The following is a 24,500-nucleotide window of genomic DNA, read 5'->3' as shown; positions in this document are numbered from 1 at the left end:
CTTCTTATGTCAGATTTTCAGGATGTGCAGTATTTTGATTTTGTATCAATATTTTGAGCACTATTACCTCAGTTGGAAAAATGAAGTTTGAGACAAAAGCAGTAACAATTAAAAAGGAAAGGGGAGAAAGCTGATCTCATAACCAGGCATTAGCTAAACACTACTATAGATACAAGTTCATAGAATCCCTACAGTGCAGAAGGAGGCCATTCAGCCCATCGAGCTTGCACCAACACCAATCTCACCTAGGCCCTATCCCCGTAACCCTACATATTTAGCCTGCTAGGCCCCCTGATACTAAGGGTCAATTTACAATGGCCAATCAACCTAACTGCACATCTTTGGACTGTGGGAGGAGACTAGAGTATCTGGAAGAAACCCATACAGACTGTCCTATGCTTTATTAATGGTGGCATAGAGTGCAAGAGTAAGGAGGTCATGCTGAATTTACACAAGATACTAGTTAAACTTCAGCTGGAATATTTTATAGAGTTCTGGGCACCACACTATAGGAAGGATGTGAATGCATTGGAGAGAATGCAGAAGAAGTTTACAAAAATGGTTCCAGGGACAAGAAACTTCAATTATGAAGATAGGTTGGAGAAGTTGAGATTGTTCTCCTTGGATAGGGATGTTCAAAATCATGAGGGGCCTGGACAGAGTAGATTGAAACTGTTCCCACTCGTCAATGGATTGAGCACAAGAGGGCACAGATTTAAAGCGATTTGCAATTGAAGCAAATGTGATGCGAGAAAAAATGTTTTTCACATAACGAGTGGTTCAAGTCTGGAAGCGCTGCCTGGAAGAGTGGTGGAGGCAGGTTCAATCAAGACATGTTACTTAAATAGAAACAATGTGCAGGGTTACAGGGAAAAGGAAGGAAAATGACTCCAAGTCATAATGTCCATTTGGAGAGTTGGTGCAGTTATTTATGATGGTGGGCTGAATAGCCTCTTTCTACTCCATAACAATTCTGTGGGATGTTTTGTCATGTTAAAGGAATCAAGATTCAAAGTTTATTCCACTTTGAATTCCACTAACTTTTTCAGCACTATTTCTTAATCCGTCCAATTGTTCAATTCCTTCTTGTGTACCCTTTCATTCCCAGGATCATAGTCATCTGTATGGAAAAAAAACAAAGAAATCTACTCACCTATCCACCATTTTTTAAACATTTCTAACCAGTCCTACTTCTTCCTCAATTTTTACTTTGTGTGGTTATAACTTTTTTTTCCATTTCCCTTTTCAGTTCCTTGCTGGTCTTTCTTCTTCCTACCCATATTACTTTTTCATTCTTTCTGCTTCTCGTTTCTGTTTCCTTTCCTTTTGACTTTTAATTCAAACCTAATTACATTTAGGAACTGCTTTGCCAATGTTCCTCCACTGTTGCTTCACCTGCTCGCTCCACTTAATTCCCTAGAACTAGAATAACGTCCTTTCTTGAAATAAAAACATCTACAGAGTAACACTAGCTATCTTCTAGAAATTCATCCCTTTTCTGTTGTGGTCTCAGACTCAAATTTGTTCTTTCTCAGAACCTCTAAACTGTGGAATGATTTGGTTCCTTTAGTCTTTCATTCCTTCTATTATGATTTAGCTCATCTCCTTTATTCCTTTCAACTTTAGTGATGGTCTTGCACTGTATCATTCATTTTAATTTCTCTTAGTGATAAGATAAAATATAAACACATTGATGCACATCTAAATGTTGACAACCTGAGATTGTCTAATGTTCAAATAAAAATAAGCTACAGTATCATATATATATATATATAATGCTATAGGATAATATGTTATATTGACTTTCAGCTCCCCTAAATTGGTCTGAGACTAAATTTGAGAACTGAACTTTTCAAAATATGGATCAATTGTACCTCATCAAACATCACCACAACAATGAACTTAATTTGGACATCATTCCTGCACTAACTTCAAACCATAATTATTTAATTTTTTTTGCAACCGATTGGCCATTAAGAAAGCAGATGATAATTGTGCAAATTAGCATTCTGTTTGAAATAAAAACTCTGTTTTTAACAGATCCATATTAATAGGATTATAAATAGTACAAATTTCAGTGCAACACTGAATATGGAATATGTGTAATGATTTTAAAAATTCAACTTCTGAAATTATGATCAAGTAGGAAATAGGCTGGTTAATCGCTCATAGTAGTTGACAGTCATATCTACTCTTTACCCCCACCACTCAAAAAATAAAAACATTGATTTCCTTTCTCCCCAAGTACTCACTCACTCTTCTGGTGAAAATTATGAGCATTCACTCTCAGAATAGTGGTTGAATATAAAGCAAACTAGCACAAGCCAAGAGGGAATATTTTTTGTATTCTGCATCAAAAAACCAAGAATACACTTCCCAAGATTTCAGGTGTGGTCGAAGAATATCATATTTTACTCCAATTGAATTGTTTTTTTGAAACAAAATAAATGCTTTCTATATATGAAAACCAAATGACAAATTAAACTGCGAGTAATATATTGTTGTACCTTAAGTGAACATATGTTCATGAATCGAAATACCTAAATGATCGCCAGTAATGTCATCTAACAAATTAATCTGAAAATTCACAAGTGAACGATTCCAAAGCATGCTCTGCAGCATTACTGGCAACTCCCACAGACTTCCCGGCAACTGCAGTGCTGATGGCAAAATGACGCTGTATATAGAAATGTAGTTTGGGTAACTACATAAGATATACGGCTCAAAATACAGGCCATTCGGCCCGACCGGTCCATGCCAACAACTCAGTAGCACAAGCTGAGCACATCATTTACTACAGTAGCAGCAAATTCTAAATCATAAACCAAGAAACAAGCTATGCAATTTAAGATTGTCCGCTAAACGCACTTCCACACTAAAGATTTGAATTTACGTAATTAAACCTCTTCCGATACGGCAATACAGAAGCCACACTGTGCAACACTTAGGTCACTACTTCGTGTTATTTTCTGTATTACTGTTTCCCTCACAATTCAATTATTTTCGGAAGCAAGGATAATTTAGGACAACGAAAATTATGGTGAAAATCCATTTTGAGATAACCATTTATAATAGCTTGCACTATGGCTTATTTCAAAATTTAAAATAAGGCAAGCAACTCGAAAAATTCTTCCAACCAACTTCATGAACCTATTTTTTTACTTCAACTAAGTACAATTGTTGTCGGGACTCCAACGTTTTAGGTTCCCACAATTATTTTTATCATGCCAAGAGACAAGTGTTATCACGTCGAAACAGAAAAGGCATGTCAACATCATGGTTTCGCGATTGGCAGCTGCAGCTTAGCAACAACCTGGTCACTCTAAGGCGAGTGGTTTTATATAATTTTTATAATTCATCTCCACGCCCCATATCCTACAAATTTATATTGATCGATAAAGGTATAACTTGTTTCCATTTAGTATTCATATATCGAATCGCACACGCGTAAACTATAAAACAAGTTAATTGTACACTTGATTTTTTTCTGACTGAACATTAACAATTGAATAAGACAGACTTAAGATCATTGGTTACTGCAAGGGTTTCAAAACCATGACGTTACTTTACATTTACAAAAGGTCAAAATAGCGAAATGGACTTTGTCCCGAAAAATCCAATCATTTTTATAAACACTAAATAACAACATAATCTGATCGGGTAATTAAACCTAAACGTTCCATATAAAAATTTTGATAAATCGCCATAAAATCTAGGGTCTCTCCGGAATGCAGTGTTAAAATAAAGGGATCATGATTTGCATTGAATGGGATTTGTGGCGGCTATTTAAACCCTGAATTATAAGGTTGTGCATGCAAAACCCGAAAATGATACATTTGGATCATCGCTTTTAAAACTGGGGTGTCAAAATAACGGCAGTGCTCGTGTGTGAAATTGAAAAATGGAAGAGTGTTTCTGTTGCAAAAGAAACATAACGAACTCTCCCGTCACCGGTTCCTGATAGAGAAATGGTATCTCGTACACCAACGTCGACAAAAACTGAACAGTGGACTCTGCACCAGGTGGACCAAAAACCACAGTCGCAATCCGACCTCATACTTCACATTAAGAACCTAACCGTGTCCCATCTACTAAAGCATTGACGGGAAAATAAAATTCGGTTTTAGTTGTAATCCATAGCCTCAAATTGGACCGACTGCCTGAATAAACAAACCTGAGGCGCATAAATAAAATGACAGGTGGAATAAGAAGGGTCACACCAACCGGTATAACACATTCGTGTGCAGAAAATGAACAAGCTGGAAAACGGAAAATGCTGGATAAATTCCAGCATTTTCTGTTTTTATTTCAGCCTTTCAGCATCTGCAGTCTTTTGCTTTTATTTTAGCTGTAAAACGCACGGGATGCTTAAAGGGGGTGGTGTGGGGGAGGGGGGGGGACAGACATACCGTTTACAAATTCAAAATGGGGTTTGAAAAGTGGCAACAAGCGGCTGCATTTAGGAAAAAAAAATCATTCGACCCCCATTTTTGAACTTGACCTTTTGCTCAACTTAGTCTCGCTGTATGGAAAAGGCCGGTCCTGACGCATTATTCGTGCGGCCCACATTTGCAAAAGAGGAAAGGGGGGTGGGGGGAAGAAGAAGGTGGCCCGTGTTCAATGGGATTTTTTTTAACTTGGTAACCGATTAAAATGGGACCCTGACACTCTCACTCTCTCTCGCCCTGGCTGCCAGAGAGCCAGCCAGCCACCCACCTTTCTGGCTGTGTGCTTCCTCCACCTAACCTGAACGAGTGGGGCGGGGCCTTCCAGCCAGGCCCGCCCCTTCGCGACGGGCCATTGGCCCAGAGCGAGCGCGGACGCCCTGACGTAGGGGACCGGCCCACTCCCCGACTGGTCGAAGGTTCCGTCAGTCACCGGACGTCACAATGGCCAAGGAGGGCATCAAGTCAGGTTGTCACCCCCACAGCCATTATAACTGGGAGCGAGAAGCCCCAGCGGATAAGGACAAACACATTGGGAAGAATGGGGGGGGGGTGGGATCAAACACATACGCACTTGCCCTTATTCTAATAAACCAACTGACAATTCACATGTGTGCACACACACATATATATAGAAGACATTGACGTTCCCAAACAGGCGTCCCCCCCACCCCTGGCCCGGGGGGGGGGGGAGATAATTGAAATCCAACGCCTGGCCGACCTGTCACTCGGGATGAAACGATGGTTGGGTTTTTTTTTTGAATTTTTAAATCGTTCCAACTCAGCTCGAGGCCGCCGGCTGACATTTAAAAACACACAAACACGCCCCCACCGCAACCGGGGGTGGACTCCGCCACAACGGAACGCACGATATCCCCCCTCCCCCTCAACCCGATGAGAGGGAGCAGATTATGAGGCTGAATGTTACCTTGATTTCTTCTCCTTCTTTGCAAGGAGGCAGGATGAGGATGGCGCGGCCCGATCTCTCTCTCTCTCGCTTTCTTGTCTCTGTATGTCCGGCAGTTGGCAAAGCAGGGATCGCCCTCTTTTCTTTTCCACACACACACCCCCCTGCACACACACACGATCTCGTTCGCTTTGCTTTGCTCTCGGCTTGTCCTTGTGATTCGATTGACGTTTCCCTCCTCCCCCTTGCCTTTCTTTTTTTCCCCCCCGACCCCCGTCGTCGCCGCCGCCGCCGCCGAAAGCCGCAGCCTGACAGAGCGCGAGCGAGCTAGCGAGCGAGAGAGAGAGGCCTCCTCCTCCTCCCCGCCCCCTCCCGCGTCGCCAAGGGGAAGCACGTAGTCAGGCGACAAGGCCGCTGCTACTGCTGCTGCTGCCGCCGCTGCAGCACCGCCCAACCCCCTCCCCCACCCCAAACCTGGCCCAACCCCCACCCCCTCCCTCTCGCTCCCCGCCCCTTTCCCTCCCCCCCCCTCCGCCGCTCCTTGACGTCACCGCGCGCAGGTTAAAGGCGGCCGGGGTGGGACGGACAATGTAGGTCCGCGCGCGCTGAGCTGCATTAAGCCTTCGTCCACCGCAGGTGTGGCCGGATCGCTCGAGGTGGTCGCTTGCTCACTCACTCAGTCAACGCTGTGTGTTGTTTTTTTTTGTGTATAAATAGTATGGATGTGTTCAACCTAGGAGGGCATCATTTCTCGTGTGAGTTGATTTATTTTCCGGCCCCGGCGGTAACATCGCCGAGGCATTCTGATTTAAATTATGGACCGAGGGTCGACCGTTTCCCCATTAGGTTGTTAGGAAAACGCCAAACAATGTTAGGATTTTGAGAAGCCGCCGTTCAGAATAAAATGGTCGCAAAGGCCAGAGCAAAGTTGTAAATCCGTGTCTTCATTTAAGAATGGCGCACGTCCAAATGAACAGCTGCCAGTCTTAGTAAAGTGCCTGGATGAGTTAGTACAGACATCATACTCGTGACCTTTCGAGTTAGGACACGTGTGTTACAGGTGAGTAATGCACATTGGCCTTACCTGTAGCTCTTTTAAGGTTAACCAGCTCTTTCGATACCAATCAAGTAAACGAACTCAAATTAACTTGGGGGCAAAGTAAAAGGGGCAGCTCCCCAAAAGGAAGGGGGGAACAGCCCGAACCAAAAACAAAGTCGAAAGGAAACTTAAAACGTCAAACCAAAAGGTGATTGGCCTTGCCTGTATAGTTGGAGTTTTGACCTGGTCTCAATTCTCGTGTTAAGTGGGCACTATAAAGAAGGCAGGTAATGGGTGAAAGTTGCTATGGCTGCCACTGTGAGCTCACTGATGCTCAGTGCCGGTGAACATTGGGTCTGATTTGTATTTTACCCCGCCATTGGCTTCTTGGAAATGAATTTTTGCCAGACTGTTGCCTAAAAGGGAGTTAAGTTCTGCATCTAGAACCATGAAAGTATTAAGGGCACAGAGGAGGCCACTGAGTGCATGCTGGCTCTCTGTAGATCTGTCCCATCCCTTGTTAAGGTTTATTTTTCCCCTTGTGTATCCATCCTGTTTCCTTTTGAAATTATTCATTGACCTCACTTCCACAACCCTCACAGGCAGAGAGTTCCAGATCATCATAAAAGTTCTTCCTTGCATCTCCTGCTCCCCATTGGGTTTTCCCCAAACCTTAAATCTGTGTCCCCTAGTCCTTGTACCATCAACTAGTGGGAAGTTTTGCTTTGTTTATTTACCTGAACCTGTTATATAATGTTGGGTACTCTGATCAAGTTTCATTTTCTCCAAAGAAAGCACTCCCAACTTCTCCAATTTATCCTTGTCAAAATCCCTATTTCTGGAACCATTCTGATAAATCTCATTTGTATCCTTTCAGGGAGCACAAAAAATTGTTGCCTGTTATATGGGTTAAGTATGTGATCAGATTTTTTTGTACACAGCTGCAATAGATTGTATTTTCACTAATGGAAGAAAAGATTTGATTTACACGTGATGTCATACTTACAATTAAATGAATCTACCACTACACCTACAATAAAGTTTGCTTTGTAAGATATTGAGCTGACTTTTCTCTTCACCTACCTGTAATTGCAACACTATCCTGCATCCTATCCTATCCTTCTCCCTATATACTGATATTTTGACTGTAGTGTGCAAGAAACTTTTCAACGTATCAAATGTTTTGCTATTTCATGAAGCAATCAAAATAACATTGTTCAGACCACTGATTTGTCATTACAGTTTGTATTTAAAATTAATTTATTTGGCATTTTAATTTGGTGATATTAACACTATGTAATGAACTGTTGAAAGTGACTCCTAATGCTGCCCATAAGTAATTTAATTTGGACAGTAAAGTTGTCGGGCTGAAAATTTTAGTGCATGAGAAACCATGCAACACTATTTATGTTAAAAGCAAAAATAAGTTATTGTGCATATGAGGAATTATTTTCTAGACATCTGATATCTCGTTGTTATACTCTGGTTGGTAGGCCAAGGCAACCAGAAATGGGTCCAAGTGCTTTATTGAAAAATAATCATGAAAGTACTTATTAATTGCTTTTTATTAATGATGGAATTAACTGGGAAAGATTTTTTTTGCAGAGTTAACCAGATTGGGGCAAGGTAGCCTGTTAATTTGGACTTTCGGGAAGCTTTTAACAAGGGGCTGCATAATTAACTTGATTAGGTTAGAGCCTGGTGGGATTGAATGAAGAATTGGGTACTATCTTGCAGAGGATTGTTTCTATAGGAGTGTTTTGTATGGAGGTTGGTACTAATGTTCAAAGGGTCCTATTGGGAAGGCAGATAGAGGGCATGATGTATAGTAAGGATAATTTAGTGTAAAACTTGAACTACGGTGGCCTCATCATGAATACTGTATTCAAATCTGGTTCCCTCAAATGGTGGATGATGTTGGAAGCCCCAAAAAAAAATTTACAAGGAAGACCAGTTGAATAATCCCATTTTATAAAAGCTCTTGAGGGCTGAATCTTTTTACCATAAAAAGCTTGGGCATCTGAGAAATTTAATTAAAATATTCAAATTAATGAAAGGACTAAATTGTTTTGCATTTTTTGGCATGAGACTAGACCCTTATCTGAGAGTACAGACTTTGAAATAGGTTTAAAGAAAACAGGGTGTCATGCTTATAAGCTATGCAAACAGTAGGTTTTCTGTCAGATAATTTTTTTTAAAATGCAAATGGTTGTCAACACTTGGACGCTGGAACAGGCTTATCTGGTAAATGTGAATTCTCTAACAGCTCGAAGAGCTCCTTACTGTGCCTGATATAACTGCACAAAAAGGAAGTGGGGCATTGGGTATTAGAAAAAAACATTCCCAGATTTAAAAAAACTTATGAATAGGCCTAAGGTTTCTTTTACTGTTCCGGCAGATTACATCACACAAAGTCCAAGTACATGAGGCATGCTGATGCTTAGTTTTATCATGCCTGTTTGAACAGACTTGACCACATAGCTTTTTGCCTGTTTTAACTGTGTCCACTATTAATTTCCAGTTGAAATGCAGCTATAGACATGTGCATTTTAAAGGGAACATTGTGCATTGCCTTTGTTCCCTGCACAGTACATTTGTGTTGAGCAATTATGCACTTATACAGCTTAGAAGGAATATTGCTTATTTCTGTAATCCTTAACGAACAATACTATATTGATCTTGGGTTTTAAAAATTTCACCAGCATATACAACCTTTTGGGAGAGTGTTCCAGATTTACATTACCCTTTGTGAAATAATGCTTCCTGATTTTGTGCTGGATCTGTTTGAATCTTTGCTTGTACATTTTGTTTCATTCAGTATATATGTATAAAAATTAAAACATCATTTACAAAAGCTTGCCTAGCTTCAATTTCACTCCACCAGTGAAAATGGTTTATCCGTATAAAATAACTTTATCTTGACTAAGTCACACACTAGACTTCTAACTGAAGGAAATACAAACCAGCCTGATGCAACCTGCCTTTAAGGTAAAAGCAAAATACTGTGGATGGTGGGGGGGTTGTAATTTACATGAGTGGCATAGACAAAGGGAACGTAAATGGTGATGATAAAGGTAGGAATGGTGCTAAGAGCATCCATTAAGAGATCATAATGTGTAAATGGCAGGACAAAAGTGCAGAGTGTAGGACTGAGCATAGCTTTGTCAAGAGGAGATCATGTCTGACAAATCTGTTAAGAGTTCTTTGAGGAGGTAACAAGGAAGTAAGGTAAAGGAGAACCAGTGGATGTGATTTTAGATTTCCAGAAGGCCTTTGACAAGGTGCTGTATAGGAGACTGTTAAGTTAAAAGCCTGTGGTGTTAAGGGTAAGATCCTGGCATGGATAGAGGATTGGCTGACTGGCAGAAGGCAGAGTGGGGGATGGCAGCCGGTGACTAGTGGTGTGCCTCAGGGGTCAGTGCTGGGACCACAACTTTTCACAATATACATTAACGATTTGGAGGAAGGAACTGAAGGCACTTAAGTTTGCAGATGATACAAAGATATGTAGAGGGACAGGTATTTAAGCGGGGGGGGGGGGGGGGCTACAGAAGGACTTGGACAGGTTAGGAGAGTGGGTAAAGAAGTGGCAGATGGAATACAATGTGGAAAAGTGAGGTTATGCACCTTGGAAGGAGGAATGGAGGCATAGACTATTTTCTAAACGGGGAAATGATTAGGAAATCAGAAGCACAAAGGGACTTGGGAGCCCTTGTTCAAGATTCTCTTAATGTTTACGTGCAGGTTCAGTCGGCAGTTAGGAAGGCAAATGCAATGTTAGCATTCATGTTGAGAGGGCTAGAATACAAGAGCAGGGATGTACTTCTGAGGTTGTCTAAGGCTTTGGTCAGACCCTATTTGGAATATTGTGAGCAGTTCTGGCCTTGTATCTAAGGAAGGATATGCTGGCCTTGGAAAGGGTCCAGAGGAGGTTCACAAGACTGATCCCTGAAATGAAGAGCTTGTCGTACAAGGAGCAGTTGAGGACTGTGGATCTGCACTCGGAGTTTAGAAGGATGAGGGGATCTTATTGAAACTTGCAGGATACTGTGAGGCCTGGATAGAGTGAACGTGGGGAGGATGTTTCCACTGATAGGAAAAATTAGAACCAGAGGGCACAACTTCAGGCTAAAGGGACGATCCTTTAAAGCAGAACTGAGGAATTCCCTCAGTCAGATGTGGTGAATCTGTGGGGGCTAGGTCATTGAGTGTCTTTAAGACAGAGATAGCTATGTTCTTGATTGATAAGGGGAACAGGGTATATGGGGAAAAGGCAGGAGAATGGGGATGAGAAAAATATCAGCCATGATTGAATGGTGGAGCAGACATGATTGGCTGAGTGGCCTAATTCTGCTCGTTGGTCTTATGGAATGCGGCAAATGGTCCTCATAAGGAAAGGAGAAAGCAAGATTTTAAAAGTGGGAAAAAATATGGATGAATAAGAGGAAAAGAATCTTTGCAGAACCCAGACCACCTTGTTGCTTACCATTTCACCACATAACCGTACTCCTGTCCAGCTGTCCATCCTTGGCCTTTTGCAATGTTCCAGTGAAGACCAACATAAACTGGAAAAACAGCACCTCATCTTCCGATGAGGCACTTTACAGCCTTCTGGACTGACCATTGAGTTCAACTTCAGAGCATAATTCCAATCCACCTCCATTTAGTTCATTTCTCCCCTGCTCTTTGGATAACCTGCTTGCAGTGCTGATGTCAGTATTGTGACTACCATCCTGTAGTCTTTCTCCTTATCGTAACAGTTATGAAATATATTGTTGCTGTTGGACAGGACCAGTGTCTGTAAGACCTCTTATTTTCCCTCAGTTCAGCCTGCCCAGCTGATGGACAGTCACATTTCTCCCCTTGCCTGCAATTGTTCTTTCCTTTGACCTGTTAACTGTACTCTGGAGAACTCCACAGAAATTCCTTCTCCCGTATATATGTTAGTGTGTGTCTCGCACAATTTAGCAGTGAATTCTCACCAAATTCGCCAAAGAAGCAGCCTTTGACAGATTAATAATCTTAATTGTTATATTTTGTGCTGTTTGTTTTAAAATAATATTTAGAATAACATATGAGCCCCTTGAATATAGTAAATACAGTGATTTATATCTTAAACCGCCTGAGTTCTGAAGTATATAAATTAACTGTCATTGTTGGTTGTTTGTGCTCTTGTGACACTGCCTCATGATGAAAACTCTACTTAACGCTACCAAGTCCTGTGCTTCATTCCCAGATAGTAGACACGCTGGCTCTATGATGTGGTTACTGAGTATCAGGCTTGTTGCCTCAGGTCCCATGCATGTGCAGTTGTCTCAGTGTATGCAATGTCATTTGAATGTCATTATTACTGATTGTTCCAGACAATAGGGCTATTTATATGGCATCATTAAACATGAATGTTTTCTCTGGCAAAGTATGAGTGAAGATCATTGAAGAATCGGCTTGTTATTGTTCGCTAAATCCTTGGGGCATGCGATGGATTTCTATTGTAAGTTCTGCATACTTTAACTTGGAAACTAGTTGGTGCATGGATTAAAATGCTTCTATTTTCATCTTAGGGGTGTGGATTCATATCCAGTGTTAAAATATGAGCTCCCCATGTTTATTGTACAGCACCAATATGAAATAATTTTTAAAATTCTCAGTCAAAATTATTACTGAGCAGGTGAATATAATACAAAACAAGCTAAATATGGCAACTGATTAGACAATACCAAGGGATATAAAGAAAAGATTTTAAATAACAGTTGGTGATAATCCTGATGTATCATTTTCTTTTGAAACTACCATTGCATTTACTTGCAATGATGTCATGGGAAAAGCCAAAACATGCAATGTTGAATAAGCAAGCAGGATGGGACATGACCGTTAAAGGGAAATATATTGAACTGCCCTAAACTTTAAATGTCCTAAAATATCATAATGGTGTTTCTCAAGTTAACTTTGGTCCTGTTTCATATTTTGAACTGTCCTTTAGAGCAGTGGTTCGCAACATTTTGTATGTCATGCCACGCCTCCATACAATAAAAAAGATTTTGTGGCACACATCCTGTTTTCTGTCTTCCCTTTACCAGTATCTCGTTTTTAACTTCTCCCTTTCCTCTCACCTCTTTAACTCTCACGTCTCCCAGGTTTTTTGCACCCTGCTTGAATTTTCGCTATTTGTGCAACCTTTGTCTTCAGCTCCAAGTCCTGTTGGTCATATGCATGGGGTGACCATCATAAAAAATCTCAACCATACATATGGCTCTTTCCCAGCCGATGCATGCAATGGGAGGCCCAAGATTCATCTGTTCTTGGAGATGCTAACCATAGCATTGAAGACATAGATTAGTTTTAGTTTAATTACATGAATCTTGAATAAATTTGAATCATTTTTCCCAGCACACTTGGGGTGGGGTTCCTCATGGTACAGCACACTACTTGGGAACCACTGCTTTAGTGGCAGCTTCAGAGTAGACACTTGCGTGTAGTATTCTCTTTCATATGATGCCATCACTTTGAAAGCCTAAATGTATAACATTTAAAGATTTGATTAGAAAATGCAATGGGGCCAGAAAATTAAAAATGCCTCAAACAATGCTTTGCATTGTGTACCAGTTCCCAACTTGACAGGATGCTGAGAGCCAATGCCTGTAGAATGTCCAGTATGCACAGAGCTTATTATAATATCACACAAGTGCCTTAGTTGCACTAGTTGAGCAATAATATTATAATTTTCACCCAGATCACAGGCAATCTCATATTGAATGGATCTGTTGAAAAAAATCCATTTCAAATTTATTTATATGGTGCTATTATTTTTCAAAAATCAAGTTTCTTTAAAGAGACACATGAAATACAAGGAAAGTTTAATTTTAAAATGCTGAAGTTTGAACAAAGATGAGATTTGAGGAGAATTTTTTTTTAAAAAAAAGAGATGGTGGGGAGGCACTGGTAATGTGCCCGACTAGTAATCCAGAGTCATAGAATCATAGAAACCCTACAGTACAGAAAGAGGCCATTCAGCCCATCGAGTCTGCACCGACCACAATCCCACCCAGACCCTACCCCCATATACCTACACATTTTATCCACTAATCCCTCTAACCTATGCATCTCAGGACACTAAGGGGCAATTTTTAGCATGGCCAATCAACCTAACCTGCACATCTTTGGACTGTGGGAGGAAACCGGAGCACCCGGAGGAAACCCACGCAGACACGAGGAGAACGTGCAAACTCCACACAGACAGTGACCCAAGCCGGGAATCGAACCCATGTCCCTGGAGCTGTGAAGCAGCAGTGCTAGCTACCGTGCCGCCCGAGTCCTTGGCTAATGCTTTGGGCATACAGGTTCGATTTGCCTTGGAGAAGGCACATGTTGTGACATGTGACTCCAGACACACAGCAATGTGGTTGACTCTTAAATGCCCTCTGAAATGACCTACTTTTGACTGCTGCAAAACCTACAAAAAGGAATGAAATTGGGTGGGTCACCCGATCAACCTAGGCACCATAAATGACAACGGAATATCCAGCTCTGTCGACCCTGTAAAGTCCTACTTACTAACATCTGGGGGCTTATGCCAAAATTGGGAGAGCTGTCCCGCAGAATAGTCAAGCAACAGGCTGAAATAGTCCTGCTCACAGAATCATACCTCACAGACAACGTCAGCCATTGTAAATGTGCACGCGTTTAGAGATTGGGAAGGCCTTGGTTGCTTGCTTTTTTGGAATTTTTGCAGACTTGATGGGCTGGATGGCCTTTTTCTGCACTGTAGGGATTCTATGTATCAGACATCACCATCCCTTGGTATGTCCTGCCCAACAGGTGTGACAAACCCACCAAAGATAGCAGCAGAACAGTGGTTTGCAGTAAGAGGGAGTTGCTTTGGCAGTTCTCAACATCAATTCCAGACCCCATGCATCCAATGGCACCAGGTCAAAAGTAGGCAAGGAAACATCCTACCATAGTGCTCCCACCACCCAAAGAACAAAGAAAATTACAGCACAGGAACAGGCCCTTCGGCCCTCCAAGCCTGCACCGACCATGCTGCCCGACTTATCTAAAACCCCCTACCCTTCCAGGGACGATATCCCTCTATTCCCATCCTATTCATGTACTTGTCAAGACACCCCTTTAAAAGTCACTACTGCATCCGCTTCCACTACCTCCCCTGGCAATGAGTTCCAGGCACCCACTACTCTGTGTAAAATAAAAAAATCTGCCTCGTACATCTCCTTTAAACCTTGCCCCTCGCACCTTAAACCTATGCCCTCTAGTAATTGACTCTTCCACCTTGGGGAAAAAGCTTCTGACTATCTACTCTGTCCATGCCTCTCATAATCTTGTAGACTTCTATCAGGTCTCCCCTCAACCTCCGTCGCTCCAGTGAGAACAAACCAACTTTCTCCAACCTCTCTTCATAGCTAACGCCCTCCATGCCAGGCAACATCCTGGTAAATCTTTTCTGTACCCTCTCCAAGGCCTCCACATCCTTCTGGTAGTGTGGCGACCAGAATTGAACATTATACTCCAAGTGCAGCCTAACTAAGGTTCGATAAAGCTGCAACATGACTTGCCAATTTTTAAACTCAATACCCCGACCAATGAAGGCAAGCATGCCGTATGCCTTCTTGACTACATTCTCCACCTGCATTGCCACTTTCAGTGACCTGTGTACCTGTACACCCAGATCCCTTTGCCTATCAGTACTCTTAAGGGTTTACTGTATATTTCCTATCTGTATTAGACCTTCCAAAATGCGTTACCTCACATTTGTCATCCGCCCCCCCCGTGCACTCGCTCTACAAAATAAATCAAATAAATCTTGTACTATAATGTTTTTGGTAAGTATACAGTCCATGTAAGCAACCAGGCCAACTGTGGTCAGACACACACTCTGAAACAAAGTGGCAGATGCCACCCAATATAACTTATTTGGATTTCTCATCAAATGCCCCCAGAAACTGGTCACACTGCGAGCCAATTGGTCACATTCTGAGCCAACTGGTCTCACTGGAACTCAGACTCTCGTGTGTTTCCAAACTCCACTCTTTTTAAGAAACACTCCTTAGAACCTTCTCTCAAGGATCCACTTCCAGGATTTCAATCTCTCCTTCAGTATTTGTCAAAAATCGAGTTTCTTTAAAGACACACATGAAATAAAAGGAAAGCTTAATTTTAAAATGATAAAGTTTGAACAAAGATGAGATTTGAGGAGAACTTTTTTTTAAAAAAAGAGATGATGGGGGAGGCACTGGTAATGTGCCGGATTGCCATGTGCATTCAAGCTTCCGCACAATTTCTCAGGTACCCCGCCATGCCAAAATAACACCACTGTTTCATAGGCTATATCATGGTGTCATCAACCTTCAGATGTCTGGCTTCCTGCTAGTCAACTTCACTAGGTCTCTTCACCTTTCAGCTTTGTCTTTAATTGGGGAGCCTCTCACTGCCCCTTTTTTAACTTCAGAGAACGGTATCTTGTTCAGATTTTAGTCTTTCTGGGACTTCTGCTATCCCCTACCCCCTGGTTTCTAGAACTATCCGTTCTTCAGCTTCTGAGACTTGCTTTCTTCTCATACCTTGTTCCACCTGAACCACCAGTGCATGTGCTTTACAGTGTGGGGCCCCTGATTGCTAAGCAACAGCCTAATCTTTCTTTAAACCCTGTTTGTTTTCATGTTGTAAACTCTTTAATTACAATGCAGACACAATTTGAAATGAAAACAAAACTCTCAGGCATGCAGGCACCTTTTTTAACATGATCTAACAGAGGTTTTAACCCTTTCCATCACAAACACAAAATTAAATTTACTTAATGCTATTCCTTATTTCTAATACCCACAAATACAAATATAGATTACGTAAAACTACTTGTTTCCTGGCAGCCACAAGATGATTATAGGTCACAAGGACTGGGGTAAAGGGCTAGTGCAGGCTATGTGCAGCAGGGTTTTGCATAATTGGTGTTCATCAGAAATAGTCATTTAGCCATTAAGGAAAATGTTGGTGCAATTGAGTTTGGAAACAACAAAAGCATGCACAAAGGTTTCATACAAGATGGAATAAAGTTGGAGACTTTTCATATTGCAGAAATAGAAACAAGTGGTTTTTGTGATAGGGAAAATATTGGGGATAAGCAGGATGGTTCAGCCTGATAAAATGACTAGTGAGAGGGATGAAATCAGTGCCTGTTTGTGGCAGAGGCCAACAGTACACAGCAAAAATGTAGTGAGTGGTTTGAGAGAGGTGGGTCTGTGAGATGATCGAGAGATAGTTGAGTACCATCATAGTACAATGGAGCCTGCTATATCCAAACCCATTTTAAATACATATACATACATTAAGTCCTTATTCTTAAAGGTACTTGCTGTTTTTGGTGAACATTTTGCAGTTCACAGTTTTTCTGCTATTGACTATTGTTGGACATATAAAAGGTAATTGATTTTATCCAACAGTTACAGATGGGGAGAGATGTGAAATATTTTTCCCCTTTTCCTCGCATCCTAGCTGATTACAAGATGTATGTTTAGAGGGCTGTTTTAACTCCGAGTGCTATTTCTTTAAAGAACAGACACATGCAGGCTTTGTCAATTTTTAAACACCTGACGCATAAGTGCAATAAACACTCACTATACAAACACACACACACAAAGCACACTCTCATGACAAGATGATGTCTAGAGATATAACCGATAAAACAGAGTAAAAGGAAACGTCATTTGGTTACACAGTCCTTAGGAGGGTGGTGAAAAATATTGCAGGCTTGAAACATTCTCCTTGGATCGTTGAAGACAAAATGGAGGTTGGACATTTCTGGTTTCTGGCTTTTCAATTAAAATTGTAGTCAAGCCTTTCTAGTGCAGAAATATAATCTTGCAGGTAAAAACCCGGGTCCCTGGCACTGTGAGGCAGCAGTGCTAACCACTGTGCCATCGTGCCGCCCATGTCTTTGTAGAAACCACAAAGAAATCCCCTGACTTTCTGGAGTCCAATTTGTGAAGATATAATGTCTATATTTCATGCTGCTTTTTAAAAGTGTCCATCTCCCAATATGCTTTATGGACATTTGACGTGAACGCAACAGCCTCTTAAAACTGCACTGCAGTTGTCATCTATTGTTTATTTGTTTAATGAATCCCACACCCACCACTACCTTGATGGGGGGGAAAAAAACATATAAATGACTGTGGATGTGTGCAGTCTACAAGATGCAATTCAGGAGCTCACCAAGGTTCCTTAGGCAGCACCTTCCAAACCCATGACTACTACCATCTAGAAGGACAAGACCAGCAGATACCAGAGAACACCACCACCAGGACATTTCCCTCCAAATCACTCACCATCTTAACTTGGAAATATATCGCCATTCCTTCACTGCCGCTTGGTTAAAATCCTGAAATGCCTTTCCTATTAACACTGGATGTACTGTAGTGGTTCAAGAATGCAGCTCACCACCACCTTCTTGAGGGCAACTAGGGGTGGGTAATAAATGCTGGTCTAGCCAGTGATGCCCACATCGCATTAATGATTTTTTAAAAAATTCCACATTGTTGATAGACATTAATGTCATAGCTATACTGGATCAATTTGGTTAGTGGTGCAGCTGGTTCTGGAGCACAAGACTTTCGTACTCCATCCTGGATGATGTCAGGGCTTGTAACCTTCACAGTAACCAGTGCCACCAGCTATTGCTTGATATCACATGGAACTAACTGAGTTGGCTAAAAACTGTCACCTGTGATAGTGGGGCCTCAGGAGGTGGATCATCCACTCAGCACATCTCACAGAAGGTGTTTGCAAATACTTCAGCCGCGTCTTTTTCACTGATCTGTTGAGCAGTGCCATCATTGATGACCATGTTCGTTGAGCTTCCTCCTCCCATTAGTTGTTTTCACCATTCACAACTGAATGTGGCAGCACTGCAGAGCTTAGATCTGATCCATTGGCGTAGAATCCCTATAGTGCAGAAGGAGGCCATTTGGCCCATCGAGTCTGCACCGACCACAATCCCACCCAGGCCTATTCCCGTAACCCCACATATTTACCTTCTTAATCCCCCTGACACTAGGGTCAATTTAGCATAGCCAATCAACCTAACCCGCACATCTTTGAACTGTGGGAGGAAACCGGAGCATCCAGAGGAAACCCACGCAGACACGGGGAGAATGTGCAAACTCCACACAGACTGTGACCCAAGCTAGGAATCGAACCTGGGTCCCTGGCGCTGTGAGGCAGCAGTGCTAACCACTGTGCCACCGTGCCACACAGTGTAGGATTGCTTAGCTCTCTGTTTAAATGGTTTTAACAAAGTGGTGTACCTAAATGGTGGAACTTTTCCCTGAAGATACACGCCTTCTGGCATAACCCCAGCTGGCACGATGAGGAATTTTTTTTTCCCATAGAAGTGATAGAGATTGTAAAATGTGTGTAGATGCACTTAACATATGCAAATGATGAAAGTATCTCATCCGATTCAGAGGGTATGAATTTGCATAAGTTGAAGACAATGTAAAATGAAATGCAAATATGTGGCTCATTCCATGAATGGCTGAGTTCACTACATGGCTGCAGGTGTCCAAGACCTGCTGCCCCCATTTGATTGCTCTTTCAGATAGGCTTCTAAAAAGGCTGAAAAGTCAACAGAAGCCCAGGACAATGTGTAAATGCTTTGACTCTGGAAAATCTATCAGATCTGATGAAACTGTGCTATTTTGATATATTTTATGTGTAAGGTAGAGTTGCTTTAAGAGGCAGTGTTTTGATACAAGAGTCGATTTGCCTGGTAAACATGTAACAGGTGCTAAGAATGTAGGCTAATAATTGATTCAATCTAGGAATGTGTTTCTTTGTAGAGTTAATGGACCTTTTGTTTATTTAGATTCTCCCTGGGATTTCAGATTTAAGTATACAGAGTCACATGGTTAATAAGAGGAGCTAAGCTTGTAGGAAGAAATACTGTTTCAGTTCATTTTAAAATGCAAACAGTTGCTGCCTAAAGAAACAGCTCTCTCTCTCTCCAAAGGCTTTCTGAAAGCTCCAAAGGCTGGTAATGTAAGACAAGCAAGTATACCTGTATTTTGCAAACTAAGTTTAAAGAGGAGTTTAAGTCTACAAGAGGAATATTGCTTGAATTGGAACTTATAGTGATAGGTTAGCAGTTAAGAATTGTACCTTGTCATGTTTATGTATTCAATTGTTAAAAGTTAAGCTAATTAATTTGTTATAATTAAACTGTGTTGTTAAATAAGATTTGTTTAATAAAAGCCTCTCAGTTTGTCAGTAGAATCATGCCTGGATTGATACATCTTATCCTCACACTAATGCCAAAATAGAAAATTGTTGAGGTCTAGTCTGGCTTCATAATATACCTTGTAGTATCTAATCCAGTACCCTAACACAGATTAGAGGTATTCGGGCAGGCAATACTGGCAGAAATTCTGGCAGAATTTTATAACACTGCAAATTCCTAGCCAAAATCTTTGTAATTACAGTTTGAAATGTTATAACATAATGAAATGTATGTGTATTTGAGTGTGCCCAGTATCTGCAGTTATTATAGAAGATATTTCATCATACTGCTTAAATGCAATTGATATTTTTAAGTTTTAGCTAAAGTTCATCATCAGAGTTTTAACATATACATATATTTTGGGATCATTCTTTGCAGTTTGAATAGAACATAGAACAGTACAGCACAGAACAGGCCCTTCGGCCCACGATGTTGTGCCGAGCTTTATCTGAAACCAAGATCAAGCTATCCCACTTCCTATCATCCTGGTGTGCTCCATGTGCCTATCCAATAACCGCTTAAATGTTCCTAAAGTGTCTGACTCCACTATCACTGCAGGCAGTCCATTCCACACCCCAACCACTCTCTGCGTAAAGAACCTACCTCTGATATCCTTCCTGTATCTCCCACCACGAACCCTATAGTTATGCCCCCTTGTAATAGCTCCATCCACCCGAGGAAATAGTCTTTGAACGTTCACTCTATCTATCCCCTTCATCATTTTATAAACCTCTATTAAGTCTCCCCTCGGCCTCCTCCGCTCCAGAGAGAACAGCCCTAGCTCCCTCAACCTTTCCTCATAAGACCTACCCTCCAAACCAGGCAGCATCCTGGTAAATCTCCTCTGCACTCTTCCCAGCGCTTCCACATCCTTCTTATAGTTGCAGTCTTATAGTCTTATACTTGCAGTTTCAGCTATGTAAACAGTTCTCAAAAATGTGTTTGAACAGATCTACTGTGGCATTGTTTATTGTGAGTTGAAGGACACATTTTTCGCATTGCTAATATCAACAAAGCGTAGTGGGGACAACATTAAAGGAAGTAACTGACACAAAAACACCCAAAACGTTGTGTATTTTTTAGTTGTAGATTTCTTGTGGAATTGTACTCAGAGTTATGAATTCACACTTTTGTCCCATGAACAAGTCCACAGTGGAGTTTGGTGTCCCAGCCCAGTTGCTACAAATATTTTAAAACAATCTCAGAGCCTATTGCTGAACATTGCTTTAAGAACAGTATTGCGAAGGACACGAAACTGATCAGGTAGGCCAAGTCCTGAAATTAGAATGGTGGCTATAAAGAGTTTGGGCAGGTAGGCCAAGGTGCTGTTTGAAGCATAATTAAGGACCAGAAACCAGATAGGCCTTGGCTCAGAATTGAGAGACCACAATTGGGCAGGGGGTAGATTTGGGTGGATGACAGGTTAAATTCCAAAGTCAGGTCTTGAGAGTTTATTTAACAACATAAAAGGGTGTCGGATCTGTGTTATTTAACTGGGAGGTGCAGTACCAACATTTCATGTTGGTAGGCCTGCAAGCTTTTATATCACAGATGGTGTGTGACTGTTCACCACTTGATTAACATAGATAAACATGACATTTTATAAACATCAACACTTAAAAATGTAACAGAATGATTGTGACAGGGAGTAAAGTTAGTGTACTAGTGTTATATATAAAACTTCCATTAAAGGTGGTGAAAACCTATAAAAGAAACTGAAATTCAATTACTCTTTCAATTTTGTTTTAAATTTAATTGTTATACTTATCACATGCCTATTTATAATTATAAAGGATATTGAAATAAAACATTTTTCTGCCTTTCTGAACAGTGTACTCTGAACATATCTAGAGTCATAGAGCGATATGGCACGGAAACAGGCCCTGAGGCCCAACCGGTCCATGCCAACCATGGTGCCCTCCCAGCTAGTCCCAATTGCCCACGTTTATCCCTCTAATCCTTTCCCAACCATGTACCTATCCAAATGCTTTTTAAATGTTGCTATTGTACTGGCTTCAACCACTTTCTCTGGCAGCTCATTCCATATACGCACCACCCTCTGCGTGAAGAAGTGCCATAACTTATTTGTGCTACAGCTTCACCTGACATCACCCCTGCCGAAACCCTCATTCATGTTTTTATTACTTTTAGATTTGACTATTCTAATGTACTCCTGACTTGACCCCAACATTCTATCCTCCATAAATTGGAAATCATCCAAAGCTCTGCTGCTCTGACCTAATTCGCACCGTCTAATCTGCTTATCACCACCTGTGCTCAGTGGCTATCTTAGCTCTCAGTGCCTTGATTTTAAATGCCTCAGTTTTCAGATCCCTCCATGGGATCCCCCACCCTATCTCCATAATGTTTTCCAGCCCCACAACTCTTGAGATATCTGCAGCCATCTAATTCTGGTTTCTTGAGCATCCTCTGTTTAAGTGTTCCATTACTGGTGGCCAAGCCTTCAGGAACAAAGCTCTGCAATTCCCAACCCTAATCCTCTCCAACTCTATGGATAGAGTCTTACTGCCTTAGTCTCTGGTGCGACAGTGAGACTGTTCTCGGGCTGCCAGCCAGACCTACTGACTAGCAGACCTGGTTGCTCTTTGCTTGAGCAAAATTAAGAGCTTACTGTGGGGTTCCTGACCAATTAAAAAGGAAAGGTGGGATAACATGACCATCTTGGTGAAAGGAATCGCAGCATGTTTCAGCAAAGCTCAGCAGCACTTGGATTTTTCAGGCTGCAAAGAAAAGCATAGGAATAGAGAGGATACCCTTGTTTCTCGCTCCTTGAGCTGGGTTTAGCTACTTGCCTAGCTTTCTCCTAAACAGTATGCCTAATGTCAACACCTTGCAGCTTTAGTCACACCTCTCAACAAGCACCTCACATTCCCCATCTGAAAAACTAGTACTCATACTTATGATAAACCTTCTCATGCCCGTGCACAAATTATGCCTTTTCTTTCTTTGCATACAAGCCATTATCAACACACTTGTCTCCTTGTTTTCCTTGCAGAAGAAAAAAACACACAATTTGATGAGGCAGAGACACAGGAGGGGACTAACCCTGCTGTGATGAACACCATGTCAGTCACCAGCAATATTTGCCCACGAGGTCCACTGGCAAGGAGGCCTTGTGTCATGAAACTGCAAAATTTAGCAGCTATGCAAATCTGAGCCTCCAGAGGCATTGGTGCTCATACATGTCAAGAGAGCTGATTCTCTGCCTTTGGGGTCTCCCCTCCTTGGAATTAGATCTCCGATGTCCATCCCGTCTGTCCTGTGATGGGGCATGTAGCTGGCGAGCTGTTGGTGATGATGAGCCCCGTGCCATTGACTCTCAACAGAGGTGGGCTGTGGAGCTGCAAAAGCTGCTCCTATGCTGTTCTGAAGGCTGGCAGCATGGAAGTGCAGCTGAAGGTTGGTGAAGTGTTGGGCGGGTGAATTGTCTTCTCAAGCGCTTTAGAGAAAAAAAACTGACCTCTATCAATGCTTCCATAGGATGGCACAGCTGAAACAACAGTAGTTACCATTAAAGGAATCACAGATACAAAAGAACATCCTAAAATACAAGGCATTGTGCATTATAGTGGCTATATTGTTGTACTTTCTAAAGAACACACAATTTGTCATTTGTTTTTCTGCTTATTCAGCTCTAAGTCTAGTTTTAAATTGGATGCCAATCACACAATTTCAGAAGACAATCATTATGTTAACGGAGCAAATGAACATTTCGTGAAGAGAATAACGCCTTCTGACTCAACATCATTCTCAATAAATGACTTCTGATTTTTCTTCTTGGGCACCCAAATTCATTTATTAGGACTCTATATGTGAAGGTGCATTATAGGCCAAAGTGCTACCTTAATTTAATAGGTGTGCAATTTGAGACATGTATTATTTGCAAATAATTCATTACTAAAACTTCTACAGAGAAGTATAATTATTATAGAATGTTTAATAACTCTAGATGCGTCATACATTCATATTTCAAAATGCAAATGATTGTCACTTTAAACAACTGATAATTAGGAAATGTACCTAACAGATGGCAGATTTACAGTGACCTTTTTAATCCCTTTCTTCAAGCAGTTCAGCAACCCAAGGGATTTAATAGCCACACAAAAGGGTGAGCAGGTGATCCATTAGGGATTATACTACAATGCGTGTTACAAATCTCTCTGAACAGTCAATGGTAATGAGGACTAATGTAATATTCTTACTCCTTTGTGAAAATCATATTTTTAATAGAACTGATTTGGAACAACTTGTGTGTGTATAAATGAAATCAGTTTCCAAGCCTTAGGTAATTGCGAACACTAGGAATTACACCCCTCTTCAAAAAAGGATAAAACTTGTAACTAGGCCAGTCAGCCTCATGTCAGTGAAATACCTAGAGACCATAATCCAGAACAAAATTAATTGTCACAGAAAGACCTAGGTTAATAAATTACAACCAACAGGATTTTGTTAAAGGCAAATTGTGTCTGGCAAACTTGGATTGGGTTATTTGATGAAGGGATGGAAACAGTGCAGTTGTTAATCTGTACAAAGACTTTCAAGTAGTGTTCGATAAATAATAGACTTATTAGCAAACTTGGAAGTTGAAGGGATTAAAGGGGAAGTGGTAACATGGATATAAAATTAGCTAAGAGACAGAAAGCAGAGAATTGTTTTTTCTTCAGGTTTTCAGCATTAGAACCACTGCTCTTTTGGATAAATATTAATGTCATGGACTTGGGTATTGGGGTATAATGCAATGGTTGCATGACACTAAACATTGGAAATGTAGTCAACTTCAGAGGGCATTGACCAAACTGTTGAAAT

At 41.2% G+C, this 24,500-nt stretch overlaps 1 protein-coding gene across 6 annotated transcripts in view; it reads right to left on the bottom strand.

Annotated features, from left to right (window-relative positions):
- The window catches only part of kiaa0232 (KIAA0232 ortholog), a 107,661-nt gene extending 101,844 nt beyond the window's left edge, over nucleotides 1-5,817 (bottom strand). For 2 of the 6 annotated variants that reach the window (XM_078210235.1, XM_078210277.1), the window contains exons 1-2: nucleotides 5,374-5,817; nucleotides 1,042-1,120 (exon numbers count right to left, since the gene is read on the bottom strand). The gene's annotated coding sequence lies outside the window, so the exon portion shown is untranslated. The remainder of the gene's footprint in view (nucleotides 1-1,041; nucleotides 1,121-5,373) is intronic. The other 4 variants (XM_078210259.1, XM_078210264.1, XM_078210252.1 and 1 more) reach the window with 4 other exon arrangements.
- Nucleotides 5,818-24,500: the final 18,683 nt, after the last annotated feature.

The sequence above is a fragment of the Mustelus asterias genome, chromosome 1, assembly GCF_964213995.1.
Source record: "Mustelus asterias chromosome 1, sMusAst1.hap1.1, whole genome shotgun sequence".
NCBI lineage: Eukaryota > Metazoa > Chordata > Chondrichthyes > Carcharhiniformes > Triakidae > Mustelus > Mustelus asterias.
This window is presented reverse-complemented; position numbering and strand designations above follow the sequence as displayed.